At 47.4% G+C, this 15,067-nt stretch overlaps 1 long non-coding RNA gene across 1 annotated transcript; it reads left to right on the plus strand.

The window, feature by feature from the left end:
* Positions 1 to 3,319: 3,319 nt before the first annotated feature.
* On the plus strand, positions 3,320 to 14,595 carry LOC137479967 (uncharacterized). The gene is made up of 2 exons (XR_011002619.1): positions 3,320 to 3,535; positions 11,486 to 14,595. It is a non-coding gene; the product is annotated as an uncharacterized lncRNA (long non-coding RNA).
* The last annotated feature ends 472 nt before the right edge of the window (positions 14,596 to 15,067 follow it).

Consider the following 15,067-nt stretch of genomic DNA (forward strand, 5'->3'; position numbering starts at 1 on the left):
CAGGTGAGATGCCGCCTCTGCGGCTCTGTGGGCGGATGGATGTGCCCAGGGACGGCGGGCGAGGCTGAGCTTGGGGTCCAGCCCGGGCGCCCACCGCCCGGAGGTACACAGGGGCTTGCATCCCTTCAGGTCTGTCCTCCAGAACGGGCTGTGAGAGCTGTGCCCCACCGGGACACGGTTCATTTCTCCTCGTGGGCGCCTACAGCCCGTTCTACTCTGTTTGAATTGATCTGCGGAGCGGAGCATCCCTCAGGCTCGGGTGCTCTGCTGAGGCCGGGTACAAGAAACCAAACAATCTCCCTTTCTTCGACGAAGGAAGCAGAAGAAACGTCTCTGCTTACGGGGAACCTTTGTCGAGCAAGAAAAGACAAGCTCTCATGCCCTGTATGGGTTTAGCAAGGAGGAAGCCACCCCCCGAGGGGCTGCAGAAGCAGCAGAACCTGCGTGCCCCGGGGCCGTGGCAGCAGCTGCTGCCTTCCGCCGGCTCTGCCGCCGCCCTCGGAGCCCCCCGCTGCCTCCCGGGCCCTCCTCGCCTGTCCCGAGATGATCCCAGCCACAGATTCCTGTTTGGTTCCCGGTTTGTATCCCTGTTCCAGGATAAGTCACCGGGATGACGGAGCTGAGCAACAGGCGAGAGGCTAATTCGCCTTGTGACGGTGATTCAGCCCCTGCGGGGTGGTGGCAGCGTGAGCAGAGCTATTGTTTCTCCCCACCAGCTGATGACAAAAGTGCTCTTGCCCCTCTTATTGTAGAGGAAGAAATATTAACAAAGTGATGTGTAAATAGTGATGAGGGATGTCCCCGCTCCCGGGAACAGCCTCTGGTTCTCAGCCTGCGCTGCACGCAGGGCACCTTGCTGTGCCAACAGCCAGCCCCTCTCCTGCCACGGGTCGCTGTCGCTGCACTGCCAGTCCCAGGAGCAGCTCAGGGCACACACGGGCTGGAGCTGGCCCGTGCTCAGAAGGGACAGAGCTGCCTCGGTCGGTGCGAGCCCACCGAGGAGCGCTGCGCTGGGGCAGCCCGAGAGTGCCACGCCAGCTGTTCCTGCGGAGCCACCGGCAGTCCCTGCAGCTGTGCGTGTCACCCAGCGCCCTGGGGACACGCCCCAGCATCCCCTAAGCGCAGGGGTTTGGGCCACGGCACAGCCACGCACTGCGAATGGACCTGGGATTTGGGCAATTCTACAAAATCAGCGAAGTCTGCTAAAGCCTGAGTGCTGTGACCAACAGGGAGTGGTTATCCTCTGCCTTTTGTCAAACGAGGTTTGGGGGGATCAGGTGAAACTAGCAGAAATATGATCACCGCAACAAATGAGGAAAAACTAAAAATTTTAAAAGTCTGTATTTAAGTTGTTGTTTGTTGTGTGGCAGAGAGGCTACAAAAATTTTACAAGGATTCAAAAAATGATTCATTGTATGAAGAGGAAATAATACGTGGTGCTCACTACTTCAAATACAACCCCTCAATTAGGAATTCCTTGAACCAAGTGTCAGTAGATATCGGGAGGAGATGCAGGGGTCATGTTTGCAAGCTCCTCTGGACATTTACCCTCCCCTTGGCGCACACTGGGGAGAGGTTCTGCCAGTCTGACTCACTGTTTCCACATAGCTTTGCCCAACATATATGTGAAATTTATAGGTTCTTGCATAAATTATATGTGGACTTTAAACAAATGCTCCAAAATCTAGCACAGCAAAATTAATATGAAGCTGAACTGGAAAACCATAAATCATCTTTTACTGACTTTAGCATTTTCTTCTCCCAGTTATTTACATCTTGCTCATTTTGTACTTGCAATTTAGGTGAAGCCCAAGGAGTTGCATGTCAGATTAATGCATGACTGATAGCAGCTTCAGGATATTCAGACAGCAGCAGTATGTGTGTATCACTGACAGTGAATATTCATAGGGATAGATCAGCTTGGAGGATTAAAAGCCACATCCTAGAGGGGTGGATATAATGAAAACAGGAGTAATCAAGTAAATGAAGCAGAAAAGGCGTCGCTTTATTGGCCTTTTATAGTCACTGTTTCAGAGTCTCCTTCAGTTCCTAATTACTGCTGCTGGAAGATAACAGCTATTAGCAGTGGCTACAGATCTTGGGCTCTTTGAAGCCCTGAACAATAGACCACAGGAGGTGCTGCGGGACCTTCTTCATCTTCTCCCTTGTCTACACCACCCCTGGGTCATGCAAACTGCTGATGGCTGTTTGCACCAGCAGCGTTCCCAGGCACCTTTGACGCAGCCACCCTTGCAATAGCTTCAAGGAAAAAGCTTTATTTTGGTGGAATGAAAATAATTTGTTGCCTGATCATTTCAAAACCCTGAAGAAGGCAGTCCCTGTATCTGTCTGGGCAGGGAAAAGATGCAAACTGTTTTGGGCAGTGCTGAGATCTCACCAGGGAACCTTCTCCCCTCCTGACCACCTGGTTCAGCCCGGTGACAGCAGCACCCCAAGTTTGCCTTGGCCATGACTGTGTATGAGTGTGAAATAAAACATCAGGCTCATTGTCAGCTCCAACAGGCACAGTGAAATGCCGAGTGCACAGGTCAGCACTTATCTCTCAATTAAACTTGCAATCTAAAAATTAAAACCAAAATGGCTCTTTAATTCAAGTGTGTTTTCCTTAGGGACTTAGAGATTTCTAAGGACTGAGAGATTCCTCCTGTACACAACAAGAGCCATGGATACATTTAAATTTCTCCATAAGATAAAAGCACCTTTTAACTGTTTACATGTGGTTTTGCTCTAGTTTCACACCATGAAGATGTTAGAACACACTGCCCTGTTTCCACACACCGCATGGGTACAAGCAGATGTTTTGTCACCTTGTCCACTGCCAGCTGATTTCATCTGTTTTGTCTAGGGCTTTGCAGCATCAGTAATAAATGATTCACCCTGAGCATGGGATTTTTATGCTTTCCATGTGCAGAAACCATAGGAAGGAGGGAGCTCTCCCTTCCTATGTACCTGGCATTTTTGCACAACCCTTGTTCCAGTCCAAGAGCCGGCACAAGCATCTTTGCAGATGGAGAGGTTGCTTTGGTCTCTTTACAGGTGTTCTCTGAATTATGCAGTTCTGAAAGGGAAGGCAAAACCATCCTCTTCTTGGATGACAGAAAATAGGTCAGGAGGAAATTCATGGATCTTGAAATTTGATTGCTTATTATCTCAAGCAACCAGATGATGTAATCACCTTCATAAACAGTGGGACTGCACTCTTCTTATGTGGAAGCTGCTGCAGACACCCACTGTTCTGATGGATAGAAACCTTGTTATAGGAAAAAAAAGTACCCAAAACTACAGCCCAAGCCTTTAACTGTGGCCAGCTGATATCAATTTGTTCTTGTGGCAGCACCAGCCTAGGCAGCTGCTCTCACTCCCATCTTGTCAGGTTCCCGTTAATATATAATCATTTCTCCTCTCATCTGTCTTTTTATACGTGAGGGTATGAGATTAGTGGGGTTTTACCTGTACTCCTGGTTTGCTGTCTGTGTGCCAATGTGGTGGGCTGACAGCAGCATCATGCTGTGCTGTAAGTACCATGGGAGAGGGGGCTCTGTAACAGCTGGGGGTGGCTGTGTGTAATGGAGATGTGGCAAAAGCTTTCTGCCCCCAGAACCAGTGCTTTGTGGCAACCAGTGAAAGGTTGTCCTTCAAGCAGTATCAATACAGATCTCCTGCACGAGCAAATTAATTTTAGACCTTGTTATTTGGTTTATCACCTCTTGTTGCGTCGTGGGCGATGGTAGAAGGCAATTAAACCCCAGTCTTGCTTTCAACTTCAGCAGGTTTGGGTTGTCCTCTGATATTGCAAGAACTTTGAAATAAGCTCTCTGGCTCTCTAGAAAATATCTTCTCTGCTCCATATTTAGGGAGGGGTTTGGCTGTTTCATGCTCTGTTACCTGCTTCCTCAGGGTCTCCTAAACCAAGCCATGAGTTGGGAGAGTGATGCTCTGCCTGCTCTATGTTCATCCTGAAAGCTTTGTGAGGCTGATGGGCTGAGTTCCTTTCCAGGACAGGGCTGCCCCTCCCAGCAGTGCTGGAGAAGCCCCTGTCTCCCAGGGAGCTCAGCACAGGGAATGCAGCACCCACACCGTGTATGTGCTTTTGTGGAATGTGCAGCTGCAGGCTGTGGCCAGAGCTCTGCTGTAGTGCCAGGGCTGTCCTCCTTCCCTGAGCCTCTTTTGTACCTCCCTGGGCCAGCAGGGGCTCGTCCTACCCTACCCAACCCTGTGGTGCCTCTGTGCCTCCCTGGTCCTCCTCCAGTCCCTGTACTGGGGACTGGCTCTGCGACAGCTCTGCTCCAGTCCTGCTGGGGAAGCAGAGGGGATAGGGAGGTGCAAAACAATCCAGCCACGGGAGGTACAAATCCCCGGCCACGTAGCCCCACATCTTGGGAACTTCAGGACAATGCAAGCTTTTTGTTGGAAGACACTCATCCACCACGATCCTGACTTTTAAGCTGAATCTACTTGTGTTTAGCCTGGAATAATGTTTTCCTAGCCCTCTGGTGTGATGTAAGTTCATGCTTCTGCTGGAAATCATTGCTGTTTGACTTGTGATTCAATGCTCTGGCCTCTAGCTGTCCAGAACAGCTGCTGTTTGGCCTTCCCTGGTCTAGCAAGCTGAACTACAGGGCTTTCCTTCTGCCTCCGCTGTGATCATCTCCTTGCTTAACAGCCTGTGCTGTTTCCTACACATACCACTGTTATTTTAGAGAAAAAGTAATTTAAAATGCTTCCTTCTCAGGGACTTGGAAGATTTCTAGCTCTGCCCCAGCATCAGTATGGCACAGCCTCACTTTTTTCCTTGCTCTCATTCATTTGCACGGCCAAAACTCCTGGTGTTATTTACTGATTAACTGTCCCTGCCCTCTGCTCCACCTCTCCATCTGGCCCTGGGCTGTGCAGATTCTCAGGGCTCCCTCCCCCATGAGCTGGAAGAGGCAGTGTGGATTTTCTTGTGCTACCAGCAAGTCTGTTTTTCTCTGTGTTTGGCTTCAGCTTTCCCTGGGCTGTGCAACACAGAGCTGCTTGGCTGCTGGTGGTGCTGCAAGCTGTCCCTGTGGTCTGGAGCTGCCTGCAATTCTGCTGTGTAAGAGGTTTCCTCACATCCGTGTTACTCTGAATTTTCCCTGCTCCTGTTGCTTTGCCAGGAGCCTGCCTTGCCTGAGAAAGCCGGAGGCTGCCCTCTTGTCCCAGGAAGCAGGACAGTGGTGGCCCAGCTGTGTGCTGGCACTGGCTTGGACATGGAGTGACTGTGACCTGTGAATTGGCTGGACAAGGGCAGCTCTGTGGGTGGATGTTTGCTGAGAGGACGGAAGTGAGGAGCTGAGGGGAGGCTCGGGGCTAGGATATGTTTTATTGCTGGTGCTGGCAACTGGGGTGGGAGCTCACCCCTTTGGCAGCCCACACTAATGAGTGTTCTCTTGTTAAGCCTTTGAATCAACATCTCTAGATCTTTGTGATTTCTCTGCTCTCTGTGGACTTGAGTTTCAATTTCTGATGAGTTATCTGAGGCTGTTTTTTGCTGAAGTGTTTGAAAGCTTTCAGATATTGCAAATGCTGCTGCTGCCCAGGTGTGAAGCACTGCTCTGTGTTGGTGATAGGGAGCACTGCCCCAGGTCTGGGGCTCCAGTGGTGCCCCATCAGAAGCCTGGCTCACAGGAGCATGCCAGGCTGACAGCAAGGATGGGAGGACAGAGCTGGGTTTCAAAATAACAACAAATTGAAGATTTCTGCAAATCTACACTGTATAGCAATGGATTTGTGAAAACATCAACTTTGTTCAGATTTTGCTGACATAAGTTGCTGTCAAATGATTTTTTCCTCTTCCTCTCTGCAGTCCTATATTGCTGTAGATGCTGTCCTGCAAGCAGGAGAACCTGTCCCTGATGGCAGCACAAGAGCTTTCCCGAGGGTATATTGTAGTGGGTGGCTTGCTGTGCAACCACCGTGAGCTGTCACAGGTGTTACCTTCTGCACAGTTTTTTGTTTTGTTCTTTTTCCTGCCTGGTGAAGACCTCCGTGTGTCCTGATAGTCTTTTGGCTTTGTTACAGCTCTCACCCTTCAATATGCTCTGTTACTTTCAGGTTAGCCATCACCTCCCAGCTCAGTTAATTAGACTCTCATTAGCTTTGGTCCCCTGCTGCTTTTTCCCACTCTGCTGCTTTAATCCTGCTCTGATCTGACAAGCAAGGCACATGGAAACAGTGGCTAGGGTATGCTCTGGAAATAGTTCTGCCCTTTAAAGCCCTTGGTTGTGTTTTTCTCTTTGGTCCTGCAATTTTTCCATACTGACCACTGTAACCTGCCACCAGAAACCTTCTCATGGAAACCACTGGTGCTCACATCCTCCAAAATGTGTCTTGGGAGCCCAGGGGAAAACCACATTATTTTGACTGCAGTCAAGATGCAGGGGAATTGTTTACTGCAAGGCACACCCGTGCCATGTGTGCCAGGAGCTCCTCAGCACCCTTGCTGGCAACTCAAAAGCCTTGGCTCCTGCCAAACATCAGCTCATGGCCAGAGCAGAGACTGGGGGTGGCAGATGATCCCAGGTGGGGCTGGGAGGCAGGAGAGGGCAGCTTCACTGGAGAGGTGCAGGGTTAGAGCTCTCAAGAGAGCAGCCTGGGAAGGAGGGAGGGCTGAGTGGAGCACTGAATAGAGGCTTAAACTTTACAGTTTTTTAGAATTTTGCAGCTCTGCTATTCAGTCAGAGATAAGTGTTCATTCATTTGATATTTTGGAAGCTCTTGAGAAAAATAAATATTATATGGAGTGCTGCTTTGCTTGAAGAATAAGTATTGATGTAATAGTGACAAAATTGTTCTAGCATCAGCTGACATATGCTAGTCAAAAATCGATTACGTGGAGAATCCAGTGATGGTGCCTCTGTGACGCGTGGCATCCTGTTACTGCACATTCATATTTTCCATGCTTTTGAGTTTTCAGTCTCTTCAGTATCTGATGTGTGATGTAGGAGAGAAGGGGGAGAAACGAATAAATCAGAATAATGAGCAAGAAAATGTTCTCTACTTGCAGTTCAGATTTTTGAACAGCCTTTTTGATGAAACTGAGAATGTATGAGTGCTAGCTGTCAGCAAGAAACAGACAATTGCAAAATATTCTTTCCACAGGAAGGGGCCTTGCAGCCTGAGGCAATATTTCCACGGTTTTCCAATGTCTCTGGTCACTTATAACAGGTTTTCTCTGTTTTATTCTGCTGTGGTCTGGCATGCTGTATGACAGGGAAAATTTTCAACTTATGGTTTGCAGACACTGGATTATTAAATAAGTCCTGTGCAGACAGAATAATGGCTGCCTGTGGGGTTTTTCTGGTTTGGCTTTTTTTTTTTTTTTTTCCTTTCCTTCTCTGACTTGGAACAATTTATTTCTCAAAACAGCTCTGAATGTCTTTGCCTTTTCTAAATGCAGGATTATTCTGTCCTCTCTGGTGTGTGAAAACGTGCAAAGAGTCATTCCACCTCCACTCCTAGCATGCAGGGCAGGGTGGAAAGGCTCCTGGATTTTGACTTCTGCAGAGATTACATAACTAAGTCCTCTAGTCCTTTTTTTTGTGCCTATTTATGCCTGGGACACTTACCTACTTTGCTCATGTCCTGAAAAGCAGCCCTGCAGAAGCTGGGGTTCTTGTGCAGCAGGCAGAAAGAGCAAACAGCTGCTGCTTTCTTGTCTTGGTGGTGGTGTGGGGGCAGGAGCAGTGCCCGGGCAGGATGGGGCTGCTCCAGCCCCAGGTGCTGCATTCAGAGCTGATGCTGGCAGTGTGCACTGTAAGGTCTGACACTTCTGGTTCCTAACCCTGAGATTTTATTTTACAGCTTGATGAACAGAGCTAACTCTCCTTAGTGCTGTAGCCAGCAGAACACAGATGGATGCAGCCTGGCCATGGCCTGCTGGGGCCCAGGCTCAGAAAGGGCAGGAACGATTTGCACAACACTACAGACCCCACTGAAATGTTCTTGTGGGGTGTAACTGCAGCCTCAGAAAATGCCTCATCCTACCAAGAAAGAGCCCTAGGCAGTAATGCAGAAATAACAGGTCTGTATTGATCCATAAAAAGGGAGCTCACCTGCCAACAGGCTGGGTTTAGCTTGTGCTTTGCCATGGCAGGTATTTGCTCCTGATATTTCCCTCCCTCATGTCTGGTTCCTGGATCCCATCTCAAAGTTGCACAGATGTAATAGTCCAAAAGACTTGTGTGGAAGAAAAACCCGAGGAATGAATAAGGTAGCAGGAGTTCCACTAGATCTTTATACTGAAATTATTCTTGGGAGTAAGTCTCATGCATTCTTAAACTCACAGAACAACCCTGTATGTCACTGGGGCTGGGGTCTGTCTCTAGAACTGTCTTGAGCCATGGCCCCAGGCACTGACCCTCTCCAAGGCCCTGTGTCTTTGCCAGCAGGTTTGGATTTGCAATTTGCCCCTACCATCCCTCTATGGTGCCATATACTAATATACAGTGAATGGCAAAACTATGCATTAATAGCACTGAAAATTCAAAGCAAAACATCCTGAAGGGTGTCCAGTTTCACCTGGTGCTGGAAAGGGAGGTTTAAAATCAACATCAGTGCTGCTTGTCTGGAGTGAAAAAAGAGCAAGTTAATTATTCCCTGCTTGACACAGAACTGGTTTTGCGTGATTTGCAGATTCTGATCCTTGTCTCCTTAATCAGCCTCTTTTCTCTCTCACCACCCACACAAAGCTTCTCTTTCTACCTACTTCTAGTTCCTGCGTGATGATACTCGTTATTACCCCCATTCATGGTGCCAGGCCCAGAGTACTGACATCACTCTCCTGCCCCAGCTGATGGAGGCAGCTCTGTCCTGCAGGGCACCAGGGAGAGCATCCCAAAATCCAGGGGCTGTCCTCACCTGCTGCATGACCACAGGCACCGAAGAGCAGTGAGACCTGTCCTTCCATCAGCACAGCAATTGCTGCTGTGCCCAGGGCATTGCTGAGTGTTCTGCAGGCAGCACAGCTGTATGGCCATAGACAGGCAAAAAATAAAGGTAACTGACTTGCAGTCCGGAAGATTCTATTCAAGCCTAACCCTGGAAAACCCATCTGACTCCACTAGAGACTTACTCTTGTGAAAATTCTTTACAACACCTCAGTTGCTCCTCTGTATAGTCATACCTGGAGGAATGTGTTGGTTTCTGCCTAAATATGCACGGGTACAGCAGCAAGCACATTTCAATACGAGTAAGAGTAAGATAATATTGTATATGTGAATTTTTGCTGATGTTATTTTTCAGCCAGAGGGCTGTACTATTGGCTATGTCTTGGGCAACCCAGAAAAAAGCCCTCGCTGTTGATTGCAAAAATTCATTTTTCATGAAGGAGCCATGTCAGAGATTTCTGAGATAATTCTACAGCTACTTTCTGTACTCAGAACAGCTGAGTAAACCTGTTTTACCCACAATATAAAGCAGTTCAGCAAATGCATGTCATCTGGAGAACAGTTTTAAGACATGGGATCATGAGGCCAAATTCCAGGGGCAGGAATGCTGATGGTCTTGTAGCAGGACATTTTGTTAGAAGATCTGTCCCTGCCTCTTTGCTTCCTGAAAAGAGATGTGATATTTACGGATTTATAATAAAGGAAAACCTTGTTCAGATGCTCTGACTTTTTAGAAGAAACCCTTCTAATCTGGAAGTCAGATGGGAAGGGGGCTGAGGTAGGCAGTAAACACGCAAACGATGCTGCTGTAGGAATGCAGGTTTGCTACTGCCCTTGGCCCTGAAGAGCCAAGGCTGGACGGGGGAGATGTTTTGGTGTGAAAAATGATTAAGTTATGCTGACTATGGGGTGAAGAAAAGTCTTGACTCAGATTTATCTGGGTGGAGACTCTGCCAATTGGCACCATCTCCTAACCTGGATCCCCAGCTAGCTTTGCATACCCCCTTGGTGGTCTCAAAAAGCATCCACCTTCAGAGATGATAAACCCTCAGCTCCTGTTGGATTTAAACGTGGTTGTTTTGATGGTTTTTTTACTGCTTGGTACGCTGACTCATATTTCAAGTATTATTAGCATGTACTTAAAGAGTATTTTCTAGGTTCTACTTTTAAGATCTGTCCCACTTGAACCAGTATGATCCTGTTGTGTTTTTTAAAGTCAACTGGTAGAAAAGTTTTTGCATGTGCTCATGATGTCCTTGGTTTTGCTTTGTGTTTCTGGTAGGAGGTAAATCAGGAAGCTTTTGGTGATTCAACTCAAAGCTGTTTCTCTACCTGTTCCCTTCTCATGTAGATGACAGACCAGAATCAAGTTGTACTGATTATGCCAAGGAATTGCTGCTTCAGACAAAAATTAAAAAGAGAATTGGGGGTACAACTTGAAGTTATTAATGTGAATTTGCATATGAAAACTTGTTTTTAATAACTTTCCACATCACAAAAATTTTTCACCGGAGAAATAGGTCACTTGAAAAAATCACCTATTTGAATATTTTTCTGGTTCTCCAGGAGGCTTGCTGTTTTGACACTGTGCAAATATTTTGATGTTAATTCAGCAGGCCCTGCAGTGAGTTATAACCATTGTTGAAGTACGTGCACAAGAAGGGAAATAGATGAACAAAGATGCTTTGAGATATGCAATTCTGTGAACACAATTACTAGAGGAGACATGAATATAAAACTAAACTTCTCTATTAAAGTGAGTGTTTATTATTTCTCAAGATTGTTCTTTTACTAAAAAGAACAATGTATCATTTTGCTGCCCAGATGTTTCCAGAGGTCTCTTCTGAGGTCGTTTCTGCTGAGTGCAAGGCAGGTGATGCAGGGAATTAATGGCAGCAGAACAGAGAAATGCTGTGGTGCTTGCAGGGGAGGATGATGACCCAGGACAAGCCCTTGATCTGCCCCAAATGCTGCACGTGCATCTCCCTACTGGCTCCTGGAAAGAACAGCAAATTATTCTTTTCTGTGAAGTGTTTATATAATTGCTACTCTAAGTGAAAGAAATCTCATCATGCATTTAGAACTAAAATTGTAATTTCTAGTTTCCCCCTACCCTAGCCTTCTGTGAGAAAGGTTCAGGCCTGTTTGGGGAGCAGGGGACCAGATTGCTTTGGTTTCTGGCTGTTGCTGCAATAATGCTCATCTTCCCCTCCTCCAATCCTGTCCCCAGGGAGTCCAGATGGGGCAGGTGGGACCCTCCAAGCCTTGATCCATGACAGGCAACAACAAGTACACTACAGAAATGCAGATAGGGTGTATTATTTTCCCCTGTGGAAGCCTTTTGGCATGCCTGAGCTCCCCTCTGCCTTTGAATCCAAGGACTGCTCCTGAAGGGTGGGTGCTGCTCTGCAGTAATGGGTGGGACAGGGGTGTCTCTCCTCTGATATGTCCCTGCTGTCCAGCTACCACTTTACAACCAGCTACCACTGGTTGTTGTGTCCCTGTCGGGTTCTTCTGATCACTGCTGCAACCTTTCCAAAATTGTTGTTTGGCAGTTTCCTTGTGACTGTGAAGGATGGAGACTGCTAGCTTGTGGGAACTGGGGCATTACCAAGAGACAGGATTTGGGAGGTAGAAAAGTTGTCCCAGATTGCTGGGTTTGTAGACTGTGAACAACATTCATTTATGGATTTCACTGTGACTTCATTCTTTTACCTGGGAAAGCTGAAGTTGAGTGGTGTCATAGGCATGGATAGCTCTGGCAGATGTAGAGAGCTTTGAGGGACACAGCTTGGGACTGCTGCTTGAACCGAAGGGCTTGAAGGCCTGAAATAACTGAGGGTCAAGTCCCACAGGCACATACAGGTGGTGACCAGAGCTTCCTCTGGTGAGCAATGGCAAAATGTCCTGGTGCTCAGACCCTGTGGATAACTCTCATCAGCTTCATGAGCTGAATGCAGCCTCTCCATTTATGTCCTGTGCCATGAAGAGCTGAAGAAACCTGGTGTGGGCAGCTCCAGGGAAGGCTGGGGAAAGCTCAGCTCTCCTTCCTGAGCATGCTGGTGGTGCCAGTATTGTTACCCAGGCTTGCTGAGAGCTTGCTGAGCTGCAGACACTGAGAACTCATCATTGTAGGAGTGGTGGAGGAGTTCTTTGCTACCTCAACAAAAACCACACTGGCTGAGCAGTACTTGGTGTCCTTGTAGATGTCTAATAGAGCAGAGGTTCTGACTTTTTTCATTGTTATTACTAGCTGTGAATTATAGTGTTCAGCCTCTGAAAGGACTGCTGTTGGTGGAGCAAAAACCCAAGGGGTTAGTGCTCCTACTCTCACTGTGGCACTGCTGGGATGGGTGTAGGACCATGTGGGCACACCCAGAATGGCCCTGCTTAGACCCAATCCCTTTCTGAATATTGGTGGGGTTTTTTTTTGTTTGTTTGTTTTGTTTGTTTTTTAATAGAACTGTGCTTTTCTGCTCAGTTATGTAATTCTGAATTGCAAAGGCACAGTCATGACTGACTGCACTTCTAAATATTGTGATAGTAAAAGTCTTTTCTGCTGCTGGCCTGACACAAAGCACTGCACCACTAGCAGGCAGCAGCAGCTTAAAATGAGCTCTGCAGACTTGCAGGGACAAGATGATGGGTCCAAAGGGGATATAGCTTTAGAATGAGGGCTGGACAGTCTGTATTACCACTTTAGTTAAATAGTGATGGGGAAATGGCTGGTGAATATCTGCAGCAAGTTGTGAGGGAAAAGGACTGGGTGGGTAAACATGTTGGGAAGTCTGGTCTCTGAAGGAGATGCAGAGATCTCTGCACAGTTCCCACAGTTGTTTCAAACCAAGGATTTTTAATTTTCTGGCTATGCAATTAGCCTTGCTGTGAAGCCTCAGCACTAGATATTTTACCATGTCCCTTGGGAACATAAGTTCATTAGTTAATTCGTTTACAGTTTTAATTAAAATTGTGCTGCTTAATTCCTTTGAACTGTACTGACTTCAGTGGTGCCATTATCTCACAGAACAGAAGGGCACACCTGATGCAGGCTGGCTCGCACCATTTCTGTGTGCAGTCCCCAAGGAAAACCAGGAGGCCCAGGCACTTTTAATGCTTACAGGCACATGGTGTTTCTGGGAACATTTCCCTGATACATGCTCATTTCACCTTCTGCACACAGCCAAGGCACCTTTGGGTCCCATTGCTTTTCCCACCCTTGTTGAAGTCATGGACTTCCTCAGTGCTGCAGAATTCGGGGCATGTCTCCAGTGGTGAGGAGACAGGTTAGAGTTGCAAGGGGCAGAATGACAGGTTGGGTTTGTTAAATTTCACTGCATGTTGCTGGCTGTGGGGATGGGAGAGAAAAGAACATATTGGTAAAAAGCCTCCTCTGCACCTGAACTGGAGGTGCCTGCCTGGTACTCAGCCACATCAGTCACAGCCTTTGCTGGAGATTAACAGGGCAGAGATGTATTAAGTGCTCTGCAGAGCCTGAACAATGTAATTACCCTCCAAGTGAGGCAAGAGTTTGTGCCAAGAGATTTTTATCTTCCATGAATGAGCTGGAGGGTGAAGGGCTCCTGGCTTTTATGAAAGGCAGGAAACTCCAACTCTCCAACTACTGTTTTATGAGCCAAAAGATTTGACCACCATGAAGCAATGTCTGTGTCATTAACTTGGCCAGACAGCCAGAATATGTCAGGACAAGGGTGGTGACTAATGCTGCTAGAAATGCTCCTGAATTACTCCTAAGCTGCTGCTCCTGGAGCTCCTGCTGTCACCAAGGGGTCTGTCCTGGCAGCACCAGAACAGCTCTGCCCGGTCCCAGCTCTTCCTGGCAGTGCTGCAGGTACTGTGGCCATACAAGCACTTTGGCACAGTCTGAAGTGGAGCTCCACAGGAGGAGAGAAGCAGGCATCAAGAGAGGAGTGGTGTTCCTAGGGAGCAGGAGGACTTTGCTGGTGTGGGTGTCTTTAACTGTGCCCATCATCCTGCCCTGTCTGCTGCTCCTCACAAGTGAATCCCTTTTGATCTGGAAATGTGTTTGGCTTCTTGCCCTGCTGTCCCAGTGCTGGGAGGGCTGCTGCTGCACCCCAGCCAGCCTGGCTGCTGCTGCCCTTGGTGGCTGAACTGTTTCCTCTCTTGTGCCTGTTCTCTGGTGTGTTCTACAGAGGAATGAGGTCTCTCCTGTTGTGTTTTGCAGAACTATCCAGCCATTTAGTCCTTGCTAGAGCAGGCTGGTTTCCTGCTGGTGTGCTCTTTTGTGTCTGTTGAAATTAATCCAGCTCTCCTGAATGTGGGCAGCAAGAGCAAACCTCTCATGCCAGAGAGACAAACCACATACCAGGGTTGAGAGCAGACCCTTATGGACCTGTGATAGTGATTCCTCTTCAGGCTCATCCTGCCTCTCTCAACACTTGTTTCTGTTTCCTCCCTTGTAGCCAGTTTCTTTTTGTTCCTTGTCTTTTAGCAGAAGCATCTTTGGTTTGTTAATCCTCCTTTGATGGCATGTCAGCTGCTTCTCTGAAGTCCAAAGGGATGAGCTCCAAGTCTTCATTTGACTTTCAAAGGAAAAAGGAACAGTCTGACAAAATTCCTCTTTGCAAAGTCCACGTTTATTGCTACTGTGTTCTTTATTATCTTGTACTATTTCAAAATTTGTTTTGAGGTCTGGCTTTCTACTGCAGTTAAACCACCAAGCCTCAACCTTTCCTTATCACTTCTCCCTTCTTAAGATCAGATATTGTTTTGCATTTCCCTAGTTGCATCCTAATGTCCCAGATGTGCTCAAACCCTGCTATTTCTGCAGCCTCTTATGTCAGTCCACTCCAGTAAGCAAAACTATGTTTTTTTCCCCCTGAAAATGGGCTGAAAAATGGTGAATTAGTGTTTATCACAGTATCCATCTTGCTTCTTACATCATATCCAACATTACTGGTTTTATATTTAAAAGTAAGGCAAAGAGTTAACTTGGCTTGGGGCCATCCTGAGATTAGCATTCACCCCATTTTCTCTGTAGAAAGACCCTCCCTTCTCCTTCCTTTGATCTACTTTTTCTCATGTAGCTGACTAAACTTGTCTGTTTGTGTATTACCTCCTGTGAGGTGTCATTTGGTCTGAGGATTGCCGGAGGTGAT

The sequence above is a fragment of the Anomalospiza imberbis genome, chromosome 10 (assembly GCF_031753505.1).
Source record: "Anomalospiza imberbis isolate Cuckoo-Finch-1a 21T00152 chromosome 10, ASM3175350v1, whole genome shotgun sequence".
Taxonomy (NCBI): domain Eukaryota; kingdom Metazoa; phylum Chordata; class Aves; order Passeriformes; family Viduidae; genus Anomalospiza; species Anomalospiza imberbis.